Consider the following 17,056-nt stretch of genomic DNA (forward strand, 5'->3'; position numbering starts at 1 on the left):
AGTAGACAGCAATATATTGTTAGTAGCCAATCAGAGTGAACAAAGTAGAGCTACAGAAGTGAAATGGGTTTCAGGTATTGCGTGATCCAAGTGTTACATCTTGAGTTTCTGGATCATAAGACCTTAGTGCATTGGTTCATTAATGGGCTGTGTATTATCACCAACTGTAGTTTTTTTCTCCTGAGAGCTTCCAAATCCTATTCCTAGAGATTCTAGTAAACCTTTGGGACAGTCAAGAAATGGACTAGTTTTCAAACAGTTCTCCACATTAAATTAGTATGTAGACAAGAAAGAAGGCTACCAATCAACATTTAAAAAGTAAACCCACCAAGAATGAAAGATCCCACCAGGCAGTGATGGCACATGACTTTAATCCCACCACTTGGGGGCAGAGGCTGGTGGATCTGTGTGAGTTCAAGGCAAGTCTGGTCTACAGAAGCATTCCTAACAGCAAGAAATACACAGAGAAACCCTTTCTCAAAACAAATAAATAAGCAAAAAAAATGAAAGATCCTGCTGTCCTTACAAACACTAATTTCATAGAAACCATTTTAAAGTCAATGATTTCAAATAGTTTATGTAAGTTTCAGTTATCTTAAAGTCCAGGATTCTGGGTTGTTAGTGTGGTTCTACATTCCTTTGCTATCAATAAGGCTCATTACCTCTCACTGTCACCGTGAGTCCATAACCACTTCTTTCAGTAAGGCTTCACATCTTCTTGTTCTCACAACAGTTATGGGGTCTATCGTTTTACATTTTTCTTATTCCTGCAGCTTCGTGTCTTCATATTTCCACTAAAACTTCACATCTTCTTTGCAGAGCTACGGATTTGTATGTCGTAGCTATTAGGGAGTTGCCACATTTCAATTGCCAACGTGTTTCCATTTTCTGTGTGCACTATAGCTTCCTGTTCTCTTATTGCCATTGTGACATCCTGCCTCTTGTGGTTTTTATCAGAAGCTTCTCATTGCTTCCAGGTCTGGACTCTAGCTGTGTCAAGTTTTGTCATCTGTCACTCTTGTGCACTCGACGCTTCATGAGTTGCGTCATAGGCAAGCCCTTATCTACAAGGTGGAGCCAAGGTCTCTAATTGCTTGGCCATCTTACTGGCTTTATCGCATCATTCACCGTGGAACTCCATTCTCTCCAGGAAGAAATCACACAGCTAAATTCCTCTTTAACAAGATTTTGAAGAAATTCTAAATTGGTATCTGTAATGCATTGCATTCTAGAGCAGGTTTTTCTGGGCCAAACACAGAAATTAAGGGTATGGATCAATTTTTGAATTATCATAAAAATCCTTTTATATGTGCATACAAAAACACGCCTTTGAATCATCTTGCCAGAGGCATTTTTGTCTCCTAGTTGTTATATCAACACATGGTCATCCCAAAGGGGTGAGAAAACCCAACTGTTCCACCTTAATTAGATTCACAATCATGTCGTAATATAATTCCATCTAATCCATTTCAGAGGAAGACAACCATTTATGATTCTCAGAGATCTGTGGGAATGCATGTGTCTATACAGAAACCCCCTGGGTTTTCTACATACTATATTTACCAGTCCATGAGAAAGCTAATTACATTTCTGAAAAGAAGCCTTTATGGATGCATTGTACATTTTAATGTGAAGCCCTCCGCTGTCACCCCATAATCACATGGTTCTGTGTATTTGTATTGCAGATCGCAGTAACGTACTTTAGAATACAGACAGCGTATCACTCTGTGTTAGCTTGATCACACATGGACACTTTTGAGAGGATAACCTACTTTTAATTTTACTGGGAAAGAGATTTGACAGTACATAGTCCTCCATTATCCTGTATTAAGAGAATATGAACTATCTCAAATTTCCTTGTCTTCCTTAGAAGATAAATACATTAAGTGATGTGTTCAAGAAGAATAAAAAGGCTTGTTTGTTTTTTTCTTTTGAAGATCCACCATAGTTTTGTCTAAGGGCAACATGAAGCTATTACTAAGAACGCTTCCCAGAGTCACGAATCTACAAGTTTATTTTGTAATGAAATCCTTTTCTGTGGATTTTATTCTTTCACTGCGAGCATGTTTTTACAAAGGCAATGTTTTCTATAAACAGAACTGGTAATAGATGACACATTGCTGAAGCGAGCCAGAAATGTAAATGGCAAAAGGATTTCTGTTTACTTTTCTGCAACAATCATGAAATCACAGTGACCTAACATCGCATCATTTATTTATTTCTTTTTCTGGTGATGTGTTTCTTCTCTTCATCTCTGCTACATGTTGGTGTGCAGAGAGTGCGCAGCTCTCTCCACCTCACATCCCTGCAGCCACGGAAGCGGGGCTTTCACATTTAGCTCAGTGATGTAGTCTCACAGGACGCACCGTCTGTTTAGTGGGTGGGTTGTTCCTGGGTCAATAAACTGCTCCCCTTTGGCATGATGAGGAACCTTTGAGCATAGGTAGATACCTCATCACCCTTCCAATGCATAAAAATTCAGGAGGTGGCTGACTGGTAGCCCTGATTATGATTTCAGCGAAACAAAGACAGAGCTCCTCATGAGCTTGGTGCCATGGATACTGAAACTTTTTGCCTATGTGGCTTCGGAATGCTTGACTGTACTTCTGGCCGGCATTAATGCTTGACTGTACTTCTGGTCAACATTAACACTGAACTATCTGGCTCCTAACTCTTAACTGCTTTGTCAGTGAGCATCTTCCACCTCCCCCCCTACACTTACATGACAGAAGAAACCCCATTATCTTCCCTCACGTACTCTTCTTCCTCTGTTTTTCCTTTCCTTTCGAGAGTCGCCAGTGACTGCTTGGGAGATAATTGTGCGTATAGCTTAGGGACCTGAAGCAAGCACCAGAATTGGCGTGGAAAGATGCAGGAAGGCAAACTGAAGTGCCAAGAAAGAGAGATTTAGTACAGATATTAAGGAGAGGGAGTGTGTTATGGCAATTTCTCAGTTGGCCTGATTTCTGTCAGCCTACAGGATTCAACACAAAGGCCAGAGCATAAACACCACCTTGTATTGCTCAGAGTGACTCACATTTGGGATTCCCGACCCAGTGAAAGCCTTAACACAAAAGATCTGTTCTGTAGTAACAAAGCTTCCAGAAAAGCAAAACAAAGTCTGTAGACAACTTGGCTCTTGCTCAGTTCATAAGCAAGGTCTTTCTGGGTCTCTCTTTACAGTTTGGATTTACTATGGCAAACTGCATTTAGAAAAGCTTCATCATGAGGTCTGAAAATAGGTAGAATGCTGTTCCAATGAACAGCCAGCTGTTCAGTCGATTGGAGTCTGTTGCAACTGATAGAGAGGGTGAACATGAACGCTGAAAGGGCACTACACCCACATCTTCACCTTGTACACCCAAATCCCCATCTCCTTACTGCTTTATTTCTATCGTATAGACCTCATAGGACAGCACACACAGAATCAACTTCACTCAACTGGCTGTTCTATATGAATGCTGTAGTAAGACCAGGCTGTCATATTGGAAAAGGGTACTTCCTTTGGAAGATCATTTTAATTTTCCATGGACCATCTCTATTTGCCTCAAATAGTCTTAGCCTTTACTTTTTTTCCCAAGTAAACTATGACTTCACCCTAAAATGAACAAGTGTGGACAGTCTTTGTGCCACCATGCCCCCTTAACTCAGTAGAGTGTTCCGGGATACCCACTGAGCACCTGAAAGTGCAGGTAGGACACAAGCCTGAGTCAAATAAGTTTTCTCCTATATATAACCACTTAGGATGAAATTCCACCTGAAAGAGATTAACACCACTGCAGATTGAGAAAATGGAATCGTGGTAACAATATTCTGTTACAGAGGCTGTGTCATTGTGGTCCTGCGGCAGAGCTGTGTGAGTGTGGTCTCTTCTTCTCAGCTGAAAAGTCTTATTCTATTACAGCTAGCTTTCCTGGCCTCCTTGAGCAACTGACCCAGGTAAAGGGGATGATTGTAGTTGCCCTTGCTTTATTTATTCCTTTTTATCATAAATCACAATGATGAGAATGCAAATTTATTTTGGGTGTCCTTAGCTTATCCATTGGGCCACATGTGCTACATAAAGTATCTCTTGCAATTGGGTCATTTCATTTCATTCCTAAACCAAAGGATGAGGAGGTTCTGTTGAGTGACAGCAGCACGCAGGCATGCGTGTGCTTTCATTGTTGGAGACATAATTCCAGAACCATCATAGTGACCGGAAGTGAATTTTCTAGCTAGTTTTTCTTATGCTATATGAGATTCCTGGGAAAGGACTATTTAGATGTGAAGCATTGAACTTCTGAAGAATCTTAAACTACAACAAGGCCAGACTATCACTTGCTCAGCTCCTTACTATTTATTCATGATGAGGACAACCAAGACAATCAGATCCATTGTCTCACGTCCCAGCTGGCAACTTGAGATAGCAAATAATGGAACCTTTGGGTGCTAACACATTAACTATCTACTTAATTTAGCACATTTATAATGCTCTGGGTGCTACTAGTTTTAGTTCGGGAACAAAGCTGTGTTATCAGTTAATGTGTTAAGACCTGGAAATTCAATTTCAGTATTTTCTTTGTATGTGTGTGTGTGTGTGTGTGTGCCTTTTGCTGGGCGTGGTTTCCTTATACAGGAAAAGTAAAGCCATGTTTATTAATAGGTACCAAATTTGGCCATGAGGTACCATCTTACTGCCAGTGGTGGCAGCAGAGTAGATGCTGGGCCGACCACTTCCCTAGAGAAAAGGTCCATATCCACAGTGGAGGTGGAAACATAGCTCAGTTTTAGGGGATAAAAACTGAAAACCTACGTAGTTATGACATTCAACAAGGTGCATCGCAGCAGCCAGGACGTTACTTGAACAACACCATCAACTTGATTTTTTCTCTTGAGTCATTCATTTTGCAAGCCAGAAGCCTAGAGAAACATAGCTCCTTCCCAGCTTCATCGGTTTGATCCCTCCCTAGACAACTCAGGCCATTTGCACTTTGTCTGTCTGTGCCATTCATCATTAAGCGTTCTTCTCACGGTACAGGGCCATAAAGCATATCATTTAATTGCTTGTGCTCTTGAAAGTCACAGCAGTGTCAGCAGCCTGTGAGTTCCTTTCTTTTCCACTCTCAAGGGGCAGCGTCGCCAGAGAATAGCTGACGTAGCTCCTTTTCACTGGACCCAGTGCTTCAGAGTCTAACCGTGAGGGAAGTGACCAGGACACAGATGTTTTTGCTTTCAATTCGTTTGATTTGGAAACATGCAGGGAGCTGTTGCAAGGATTTCAAAACTATTTTCTCAGAAGCAATCTGGGTAAACTTTTATGTAACTTGGCCAGTGAGCTGTGCTGTAAAAAAGGGCTGGACTAGAAAGCGAGGTCAGCTGAAGGGCCCAGTAGTGGCAATCATATGGCCACACAGTATTTCTAGTACTGAGTGCAGTGATTGCCGTGCGAGTCCTGGGAACAGAGCCGAAGAATGAATCGTGTCACTGCCGTGTATAGACATGGATGAAACCAGCCACATGTTACACTTTCAAAGAAGAAAGAAGGCCCTGGATTGTCTCCAAATCACTTTGACTCTCATTTGGCTGATGAAGTACACCGAGCATTCGATTAACCAAGAAAAAGATTATCTAAATCAGTAACTACACTGACCAGTGAAGACAAGCGCCATAAGAGACTTCATGTTCCCATAAATGTACATCAAGATTCAGTGAAAGTGTTGGATAACTTTGTTATAGATCCAAATCAAATGAACTTCATAAGTCATTCAGATTTGTGTGTGGATGCATGTGCATGTATATGTGTGTGTATGTTTATTGCTGTTCAAAAAATTAGTAGCCATGTCCCGATGAACAGATCATAACTTAAAATCCTTGTGAAGCACCTAGCTTAGTGAACATCCTGTATCTGCAACAGGCATACACAAGTGTCCACTGTTTCCCCTGGTGACAGCAGGGTTAGCTGAGATTTGCTGTTTGCTGCCTCTGGTCAGGATCTCAATATTAAACACAGATTTTTTTTTTAACTTGGGATTTGGAGCTGAATCCTTTCAAGAGCTCCTGTGGGGCTATTTTGGAAGGTTGTGAAATCTTTGAGGGGTGGAAAGAGGCATATAGAAGGCAGCTCACCGAGGGTGAGTCCGCTGGGGATCGTATCCCTGGCTGCATCCTGAGTGATACTCTCTTTCCTGGTCAGCAGTGAAGAGAAAATGATCTCTCTTCTGCCATGCACTCTTAGCAACAATACATAGTGCACAGACTTCAGATGTCACCTAGACCTTCTAACAACATAAGCCGATATAAATCTCTCTTTTCTTAAGCCGTGCTCTCAGATATCACACAAACATAAATGATGCTTTAGTACAGCAAAAAACCTGAATGTCAAACCCCAACAGTGACTTCTACTGTGTATACACTGACTTCACATGATTGTAAAGTTAAAGGCCTTCTAGTCCACCTATAGTGAATCAGGGCCTTCCAAAATAATGCCTATACCTTGTATGCTATGGCTATCCTCTTCTATATCCTAAGCTTTATAAGCCCAACATGTTTATTGATACAACAAAGTAATTTCATATCCTTTTAAACTTATTTTTATATATGTTCTTTATTTCTATTCTCTTTAGTTCTGCTATGTGCTAGCCTATTCTAAGGATGGGGAATCAACTTCTAAGCAGGATAATCCAAGGCCCTGCATTTTGAGCTCCTTATCAGAACAATGATAGGAAGAAGTATCAGCACTAAGTGCAGTATGGATTTTGATCATAGATGCCAAGGTCACTTTAATATAAAGAAGCATCTCACTTAAATTGAGGTAGGAGATGTGGGAAGGGCTATAAAGAAGGAGACGTAATGTAGTTAGACAAGCAGTGAATGTGGGAAAGAAATTTCTTAGACACTACTTCTCAACTCTTATTCCTAGATAAGAATCCCAACGACACAGGTATACCCAATCATCAGCAAAACCCTGGTATTCCTAGGCTAGGAGGGGCCTCAGCATCGGCACATTGACCTATAGTGCTGATACTGTTTATACATGCTTTAATCGGCACAAATGAAAAACTAGAGAAATTCACATAGAATTCCACATTTTAGGCTTCTCTTAAACAATCAAATGTTATTGAATCAGTGGATTTGTCTTCCTAGATGGCAAGGAAACCCCTTGCCCACATCACACATTACAGCTGCCCAGAGTACACCTGACCCCAACAGCCCTTGTGAGTCCTCAGCACTGGCTCTGGGTATCATCTACCAGTTCCCATATCATCTGCTCCATGTCACTCCCGGGTTCCCTCACCTGGCACTTGTGGCTATTCAGCTTGTGCTCCAGGCCTAGAGCTACTCTAGTTGGCAAAGAACCCCCTGGTGGTAGTTCAGCATCCTTTGGTGTTTTGTTAGGCCTAGTCTTCTCTTTGGTGCTTATGTGCTTATGTGCACACACAGCCCACAGGTTACTTAATTCCCATTACTAACACGCAGCAGGCATCACCCTGGATACTTTCCTTAGTGTTTCTGTTTTTCTTGCTCGTACTTTACCCACATATCCACATGCAATTTCGCTATTGTTCTCAACTGAACTGCACATAATATGTTTAAACAAGACCCATAATCACATATACAAAGTGTCAGTTTTTGTAAGTAAAGGGATATGCATGAACTTTAAAGAGAATAAGATTACAAAAAAAAAAAGAATTTCAAACATTCTCAAGCTTCACATATTTGTACTTCGTGAATGATCCATCCAGCCTGTCTAGGCAAGTAAGTTCATTGAGGAATTTTTTTTTTTTTTTTTTTTTTGAGGCCAATAGCAGAGCTCACACTTGGATGTTGAAACAACTGCACTGGAAGAGCAATGAATGACAGGCTACTTGGTTGAAGCCTCTCTATATCATCGAGGGGACCTGGCATATGAAGCTGAGAAAAGGACCCTACACCATGTACCACCCTCTTCACTGCACTTTTCCGCCACCCTTCAGCTATGCATCAAACCCTTGGAACTAAATGGAGAATTATAGTGGGCGAGAAGAGGGGTTTTTCAAACTTTCATCTGTTCTTCTTGCTTGATTGCTAACGAAAGAAGACCAAGTGTGTGTTCTCCAAGGAGAAAGACACTTGGCACTAGCTTAAAGCTTTGGATTCCTGACACAATGCGGGTCACGCCTAAGCTATTCTGGAAGGCTTTTGTCTTTATTCTGGTATGAAGTATTATGAGTCAGTAGGCAGAAGTGAATGGATGGCAAGCAGGAGTGGGCTGACCTTGGGGGCAGGATGGGTTGTCTTCCCAGCAGAGCTTGGTTCAGATGCAGGCCACTTCAGTTGCAGCTCTCATGGCCACAGAATGGAAGAAAGAAAGGAGAGGAATGGCCATGTCTTACTAGGAATCCTTGCAATGGATGTAGTGGTTGGCCCCAGCATCTGTTTCTACCTTTTTCTTGTGATTTCACTATAGCCAGAGTAGAGAAGTTAAAAAGCAACATTCTCTAATTCTTTCATAGCCATTCAGAAACTAAAACATTATGGTCCTGGCCCCTCAGGTCTAGATGCATGTCTAAAGAAATGAGATCAGCACTTCAAAAGTCACCTGCATGCTCATGCTTATCGCTATACTGTTGACCATAGCCCACTGTTGGTGCTCATTGGTGGGTTTATGGATAATAGAAATACAGTGTATTCACAACCGAATGTTATTCATCCATACAAAATGATGTTCTGTCATTTGCCCAGATGTGGCTGGAAATGGGGAACTGTTATGCAAAATGAGTCAGACAGACCCGGGAAGACAAATAGTGTGCCTAGCTGCTAAAGTAGACTTGATGAGAACACGGAATGTGATTCTTAGCAGCTGACCGGGATCTGGGGAAGGAAAACAATAAAAAGAGATAGCAGATACTGACTAGTGAAACCTAATTCTAGGGGAGGATTCAGTTCTAGCGTCTATATCATAGGAAGGTGGGTGTGGGGGGTTGTAAAGGTTTACTGCGTAGCTTAGGACGAAATAAAGGAGCCAGGTGCTCTGAAGAGAAAGCACTGATGAAACAGCTATGAACTGGGACCGGGGCTCCCCTCTAATTTTCCAACTCTGCAATGACATTGAGAATGCAACCATTTTATGCTTTCTGATATAAATTTGTCCTATCTGCACGTAATTTATAAAATGTTCTAACGTCCTTAGAAATGCATCACTTGAATAAGTGGTGCCATGTTTTGGAATTTACTCTGAGAAAGTTTTCTTGAAGCATGTGATAAAATTAGCCATCATATTTAATATAAGAAAATTACACAACTTAAATCTAAAAAGTAGAATACTAATGTTTATGATATTAATTTTAAGGAGTCTTATGCAGGTACTAAAAATCATATCAGAGAGATAGTATAGATCTGTAGATATTCATGATATATGCTAAATAGTACATGATGATATACACTATATATGCAATAACTGTAAAAGACAGTTTAAAAACATTTTTCTAGGAAAACAATGCTCCATAACCTTATGTTCTCAATGAATCAAGGGATTTGAGATCTGAAATAACACCTTTATAATCAACTATGGTCTATAGAGGAGGTGACAGGATAGCTAGCCACTAAGAAAATAGTTCTCAACCTTCCTAATGCTGTGACCCTTTAATACAGTTCCTCATGTTGTGGTGACCCCAACCGTATGGGATTCCACTCTGTATACCATTGGTTAATAAAGAAGCTGCTTTGGGTTAATGTCTTAACAGTATATAGCCAGGCTGGAAAAGGTAGAGAGAGAGAGTAGGCAGAGTCAGTGAGACACCATGTAGCCGCGTCCAGAAAAGAGAGATGGTGGAACCTTGCCAGTAAGCCACAACCTTATAGTGATGCACAGATTAATAGAGATGGGTTGATTTAAGTTGTAAGAGCTAGCTAGAATATGCTTAAGCTATTGGTCAAACAGTATTGAAAATAATATAGTTTCTGTGTGATTATTTTGGGTCAGGCCAGTAGTCTGCCTACATATAACTGCAATTTTGCTATTGTTATGAACCATAATGTAAATATCTATATTTTATGATGGCCTTAGGCAACCCAGTTGAAGGGTCATTGGACCCCCAAAGGGGTCTTGACCCACAAGTTGAGAACCATTACAGTAGATAGCCTGTCTCTTCTTTCACAATGAAGGAAGTGTCCATAGGCACCCTCTTTGTGTCTAGAGTGAGTAGGCTGGTTTACTTATTCTCAAGTGAATCTAGCCTACCATAACCCCTTACTAAGCTTTTATTTTCTTCTAAGTCCTTCATTGCCTTCCAAATATGCATGTGCTAAAGACCTGGTTACCACTGTAGGGGTGCTAGTGAGAAGTGGTGAACACTTTAAATGGTGAGGTCTAGGGGAGAGCTTTAGACCTGGTCAAAGAGCATGGCCCTTTGTTGCCTTCCTTTGCTTATTGGCCATTCTTGCTCCTATACCCTCCCACCCTGCCAGTTCAAAGCAACAGAACCAACAGATCATGGACTGGAGTATCTTAAACTAATCCATTCTAGCATGAACTGATCACTTTAGGTAATTGTTGTAGTTATAGAAAGTTGACAGCCTCACTTTATTGTAGTGTGACAGGCTGAGATCATTTCTAATGCTCTAAGCAACTGTTTCATTACTAAAGGAAAATGGATTCAGGAATTCTGCCAGCATCCTAAATCCCATCATTAACAGTATAAGTTAGTAGTAACAACATCCCTTTACAGAAACATATTCTATTTATGCATTTCATTAGCATATATTTATAATACATAATAGTAGGTTTCATTATAGCATGTTGACACAGGTATATAATATATTTGATCATATTTATACTTCCTCCTGTTACCCTCTCTTCCCACCTCAATCTCACTGATTCCCTTTGTCTTCCCTGCTAGTCCACTTACTGCCCCCTTCTCTTTTTATAACCCTTATTTTTGATGACCCAGAAAGTTTCATTAGGGTTGTTTATTGAAGAATGAATGAGGAGTTGCCCAGGACCTTAGGCAACTTAACACTATTTATTCCACCAAAGAACATGTTTCTCTGAGTCCTCTAATGTATTTCAGAAGGTAAAAGCACTTGTTCCAAGCCTAAACTTTTGAGTTCTAAGGAGTTGGAGAGATGGTTCAGTGGTCAAGAATATTTGCTGCTCTATCAGAGGACCCAAGTTCAATTTCCCAACCCCCATGTTGGATGGCTCACATTCTCTTGTAACTCCGATTCCATGAGATCCTACACCCTCCTCTGGATTTCACTGGCATGGGTCACACACAAACATACACACAACTGAGTTTCCATCAGATACCCACATGGTAGAAGAAGAGAACCGACTCTTTCAGGTTGTCCTCTGATCTCCACTTGTGCTTACCCCTTACCACAATGAATAAATGAGACTTTCCAATTCAATTAAATTTAAAAGAAAAATGTTCCTTTCTTTCTTGTTCATTATTAACTGCATATACATCCTCCGGTAGAGGGAAAGTCTCCAAGGACCAATTCTGGATAGATCCTGTAAAGATAATCACAGATGCTATGAGTTTCAGTGTGCAAAGGCCACATCATGGCCAGAAGTCAGCACTCCACAAAAACTCCCAGCTCCTCTATGGCTTACCTTCTTTGCTCACCTCCTTCAGGGCTGTTGTTATCTGAGCCACGCAGAAGTGATGCAGATGGCCCACTTATGATGGAGCATCCGACACAGACATATTCTGTGATTTCTTTGTCAACACCTTCACTTATTATTATGAGCATTTTCTTGTCCCTCTGGCCATGCTGTGGTTACTTTGATTAACACTCCATTTTCCATAAGAGTAATTAACCACTTATGCTATAGTATTCTAGCACAGGTGAAGGGCTAAATGATGACACAAAGTTTGGTGTTGTTTGTTTGTTTGTTTGTTTGCCCTAGGCATCCCTAGTAGAGAATATTTGCTGTCATCCTGTTAGTGGGCAATTAATCCCAGAGTATCATCACTGTGGTCTGTGCTGAGGACACTAAACATCTCAGTTATGCTTTCCTTTAACTGAGCAGCAGCAGCACACACTCACAGCTCTTTGGTTTTTTGTTTGTTTTTTTTTTTTTTTTTTTTGGACTGTGGAAGCAAAAGTGACCAGCTCTTTTAAGCTCCTAACAACCAACTCGCCTGCCATTTAAGCCAAAATGAGCCCTTTGTCCCTTAACTGCTTTTGTCAGAATTTCAGTCCAGCAACAGGAGGAAAAATTAAGACAAAAATGCTGGTGGATGGTATATAATATATGTTATATAATTACATACTGTTATGACTTTACAGAATTTCAAAATGAATGAGAGTGTACATGGATTTTCATGGAGGTCTCTGTGAAGAGGTCATTTATGCTGTCTTAAAGAACCGTTAGAATGTTGAGCACACAGAAAGGGGGGGGCCTTTCCAACAGCTGCACACATGCTTGTACTTAGTGCAAGTAGCAGCTCAATGTGGAGGGAATCAGTGCAGAGTAACAGTTCATGTGGAGGGAAGAACTCAGACAGAGTCCTGTGGAGATGACACATGAAACAGTAGTAAGCAGAGGATGCTGGACATGGGGGCCCAGTCCTGCACCCCTAGTACTCAAGAAGAAGAAGAAGCAGGAGGATTTCTTCCACTTCAAGTTCAGCCTAATCTGCCTAGTGAGTTTCAAGTAAGGTAGGGCTACACAGAGAGAGCTCTTGTCTTAAGAGAAAAGAAGAAGAAGAAGCAGAAGCGGAAGCGGAAGCAGAAGCGGAAGCGGAAGCGGAAGCAGAAGAAGAAGAAGAAGAAGAAGAAGAAGAAGAAGAAGAAGAAGAAGAAGAAGAAGAAGAAGAAGAAGAAGAAGAAGAAGAAGAAGAAGAAGAATTGCGTTTCATAATTATTTTATCCTAGGAACATTGTCTAGAATTGCAGTTGCAATAGGACTACATATCTAGCTCTGGTCTCTGGTGTTTTTCTGAGTCTAGGAAGAGATAAAAGATAATGTGTGTAAGTGGACATAATTACAGTAAAAGTTCAGTGCTGATGAAACGGCCACAAGAGGTATTAAAATAGCAAAGGACAAAGTGACGCTCCCAGGTTCCTTCTTTGCAGCCTATCTTATTAACTGCTGGGGTAAAAAGCAGAAGCCAGTGTGTCCTGTGCTGACTGTTGGCTCCCTCTTTGGTTGATTTTCCTTTTGACCTTTTGGGGTCTGGGCTGTTACCAAGACTCCATTTGCACAGCCCACCTTCCTCTCTCCTGATTTACCACTCAGTGTTTCCACAGCAGATTAATGACAGCTAATAATATCTGATATATCTGGACATTGCCACATAATGAGTTGTGGTCCCACTGGGTCCCAGAAGTGTCACCACTAACAAATTCACCAGACCTGCGTGTAATTAGCATGTAAAGGGAGTGATTGTACAGTAAATCTGTGGGGAAGATGAATAGCCCAGGAGAGGAGAGGGGAGGGGCGCTCGCTCCATATCATGCTTCACTCCATATATTTTGCTTGAAAGAACATTTCCTTGATAACAAACTGTGGACAAGCCACCTGAACAGTAACATTTTTCCACCCATGGCTGATAGGCAGAATTTCATTATGTCACTGCTAATGTTTCCGTATTTCTGCAAAATGTCACCATATGTAAATCAAGAGGGGTTAGAGTCCCTCACAGGTTTTCTTTAAAGATGCATGATCCTCTCTTCCCAGTGTGCCTGCTACTCATTTCTCCCCCTTGAAATCACTGAAGAGCCCCCCACAGAAACTTTGTCTGCCCTTGCTGAAGCTAAGGGATGCTCAAATGCAGACTCTTAGACCCTACCCAAAAAACTGCAAAGGGGGTGCATCCTAGCAGGCACAACCCAAAAGGGAAAAGGAATCCACAAACCACAGTGCACCTAGGGTAATTACCACGTGGGAGACGGATTTTGCACATAATGCTGAACGTTTAAACCCACCTGGTAATCTTAGAATTCACCTCGCATGATCAGAGCAAAGATGGAAACACTTTTCATTGCATGGAGCAGGACATGAGAGCTTTGCCTGTCTCTTCAACACCAACCTGATCCCCAAGTGCAGGCTGGTGTAAGGAAAGCTCAGTGAAAGACGGACAGACAGACAGATGGATGGACAGAGGGAGGGAGGGAGGGATAAAGAGAGAAACCAAACAGCCAAACAAACAGAAAAAGAATATGTAAATAAACCTTCAAGGGCTACATCTCTGGAACTGAGGTCAACCATTTCCCTGTGAATACACTATTAAAATATTGTGTAGAAGGGGGGCGATGGATAATGCAAGTGAGGCCTAGTGTCAGTCCCTTGTTTCACACCCTGCAATTCTCCCAGTATCTACAGTGACTGGGAAAGCCATTTCTCAGAGCCGGGGTTGGGGAAGACAGTCCCAGCTGCTCAGAACAATATAATAAGCAATCGGCTTTGCACCCTGATAATTATCCTCACAGATAATCAATAAGGACCCTGAAGGCATAGCCTGCTTTGCTCTTGGTTCTCCGTACTCGGGCCTTGCCTGCTCCCCAGGGACCCTGAAATTCACCCTGGGTGACCTCCTGAGCAGTCACCTGCAGAACTTTGTCATGACCACACTGTTACTGCTCTCAGCCGTCACTTCCCTTTCTACCGGCAGATTCCCAAATGCTCATCTCCTAAACCCAAGACTGAGCCAACTAGTAGCGTACTTAGCATCCTTTCCCAAAAGGTTCAACCTCTTCCCAACCTTGACATACCTGCGATTAAATGTCCATGCCATCCACCACAGTCTCAAACTTGAACATATCCTCCTGTGTTAAAAGCTATGATGGTTTCAAAGCCGCCATTCGTCCAAAGCTGTTCTAGGTGCCATCTTCTCCCACATTCAACTTCAGTCTGCCATTAAATTTTCCTAGGTGTCCTTAACATCCATGCTTTTCTATGGGTATCTGCTAACTTCTCTACATTTGTCTTCCATATTACGGAGCACAGGCCACAATTCCCAAACACAAACGTTACCAGTCTTCTTTAACCAGAATGACCTTGTTAAAATCACAGATGTACCTTGTTTCTTGACTCTAAGCCCTCAGTGACTCCTGCTTGGTTAAATAGCCAGGTGCAAAGTCTTAAGTGTTGTGTGTGTGGTGGTAGGAGGAGAACCCATGACCTCAGTCACATTGCGTAGCCAGTCTCTTCCACTGAGTTAGATCCCCAACACTCTATTTAGTTTCTATCTTAAGATAGGGTCTCATTAAGTTTCTAGGGCTGCCCTCAAATTCACTGGAGCTCTTAAGAGCCTAGAACGTGTGATCCTCCTGCCTCAGCCTCCTGAGTGGCGAATTACATAGTCTTGTGTCAACAGGCTCAGATCTTATGTTTGTTAGAACGCTGCATGTAAGTCTTTGGCTGCCTCTATTGTTTCTTTATTTCCTTAGACAATCAGAAATACCTTCAAGAATGACAGAGACTACATTTTTCACACCCTTTCTCTTAGTTTTCCTAGACTATGTAATGTATCAACCAGCACAGGCAACTTCTATAGCAAAGAGCTCCAGATGGAGTGTTATGTTTGATCACCTGCTAGTGAAGCTGAACACCCCCTTCAGTTCCTCTAAACCCTAAATTTACTCTTGGATAGAATTCCCCAACCCCCGTGGTTCATGGTGACTTCTCCCTTAATTCTTTATGGTAATTAAGGGATATCCTGATTCTTACAAAAACAAAGATAACCAATGGTACATAGGTATAAATAATTCTTACACCAAGAAGAACAGCAGCAAATTATCACCAAGAAGTACATATTCTTCTATTAACTAACCAGAAAGTGAAGAATAAGAGAAGAAACAGGGATCCTTACAAACCCTTTAACAGAATGCCGCTTGTAACAACCTCCTCCTACTAGGCTCCACCTATTGAAGTGCAGACTGTCTGGGATTGCCATGATATAAACCATGTATTTCCACATGACTTTTTTGGAAACCAAAACCTTAGCAGTACACAATGAACAAGCACTTCCATAGCTAAAGGACTTTTACAGTTAATGGTTCCTGCATCCTTATGACATGAGGTCTTTCTTGAAATAATTCCTATAGTCCTCTTGGTTTTTTAAGGCAGGTTCCTTATCATGCTATATAAGTAAAGTCATTTTTCCTTTTATTTGTTAAGGGTCTTTGATAAGGACACATAGCTAGAGAGTGACAAATGAATTAACTCCCAGGAGTGCCACTCATTATAGTATCTATGTTCTAGACCATTCGACCATTGGTTCTCAGCTTCTTCCAAGTCAACCGTCTATTTAACAATAAACATGTTCTATGACTTCACCATCCTGAAATGAAAACTTGGGGTAATAGAAACTGTAATGCTGATCTTCATATTCATAGATTAGTGCATCTCTAAACCCTCCTCAGATAATAATCTATTTGCAGTAGATAGCTATCAATACAGAGACCCCAAACCAGTTAACATGCAGAGAACAAGAGTCTGAGAACTATTCAACCCTAAATCTAACATCTGTGCTGTAATCCTTCCTCAAAAGGCTCAGGGATCATTGCAGAAGAAGGGGTGAAAAGATTATAAGAAGTAGAGGTAATGGATAACAACAGCAAAAGTGTGTTTTCTGGGCACGAAAGGGCTGTTGCACGTGCAAATTCACAGCAGCTGGGACAGCATGTGGAAGCCCCGGGCAAGAGGAAGACAACAAATTCCAAACCTGGGTGAGACTGACAGTCTCAAGTCCCACACCTAGCTGAGAAGCTATTGGCAATTGACAGCCAAGGGGAGAGGGGGAGTCACAGACTGCAGCCCGAGAGGCTTCCCATGCTCTGATAGAGAGCCCTGTACCCATTCACATTCAGGCAGCATAAGTGGATTCAGTAGGTTAAAAAAGGGAAATGTTCATGAAGACATGAAGTTAGAAGAGGAATGGGTGGGAGTAGGGAAGGAATTGGAAAGGAGGGAATGGGAGGGTATATCTGATACTTTACTTTTTAAAATATAAAACCCCCAAAATTAAAAAACAGTATAAACAAGGGATAGGAAATATTTTATAATATAATCATTTGCGTTTTATTCTGTAACTGCTCTGACACAATATTCTAGACAATCTAACACAGAAGTCAGGTGTTTGTG

Source organism: Arvicola amphibius, chromosome 6, assembly GCF_903992535.2.
Source record: "Arvicola amphibius chromosome 6, mArvAmp1.2, whole genome shotgun sequence".
Taxonomy (NCBI): Eukaryota; Metazoa; Chordata; class Mammalia; order Rodentia; family Cricetidae; genus Arvicola; species Arvicola amphibius.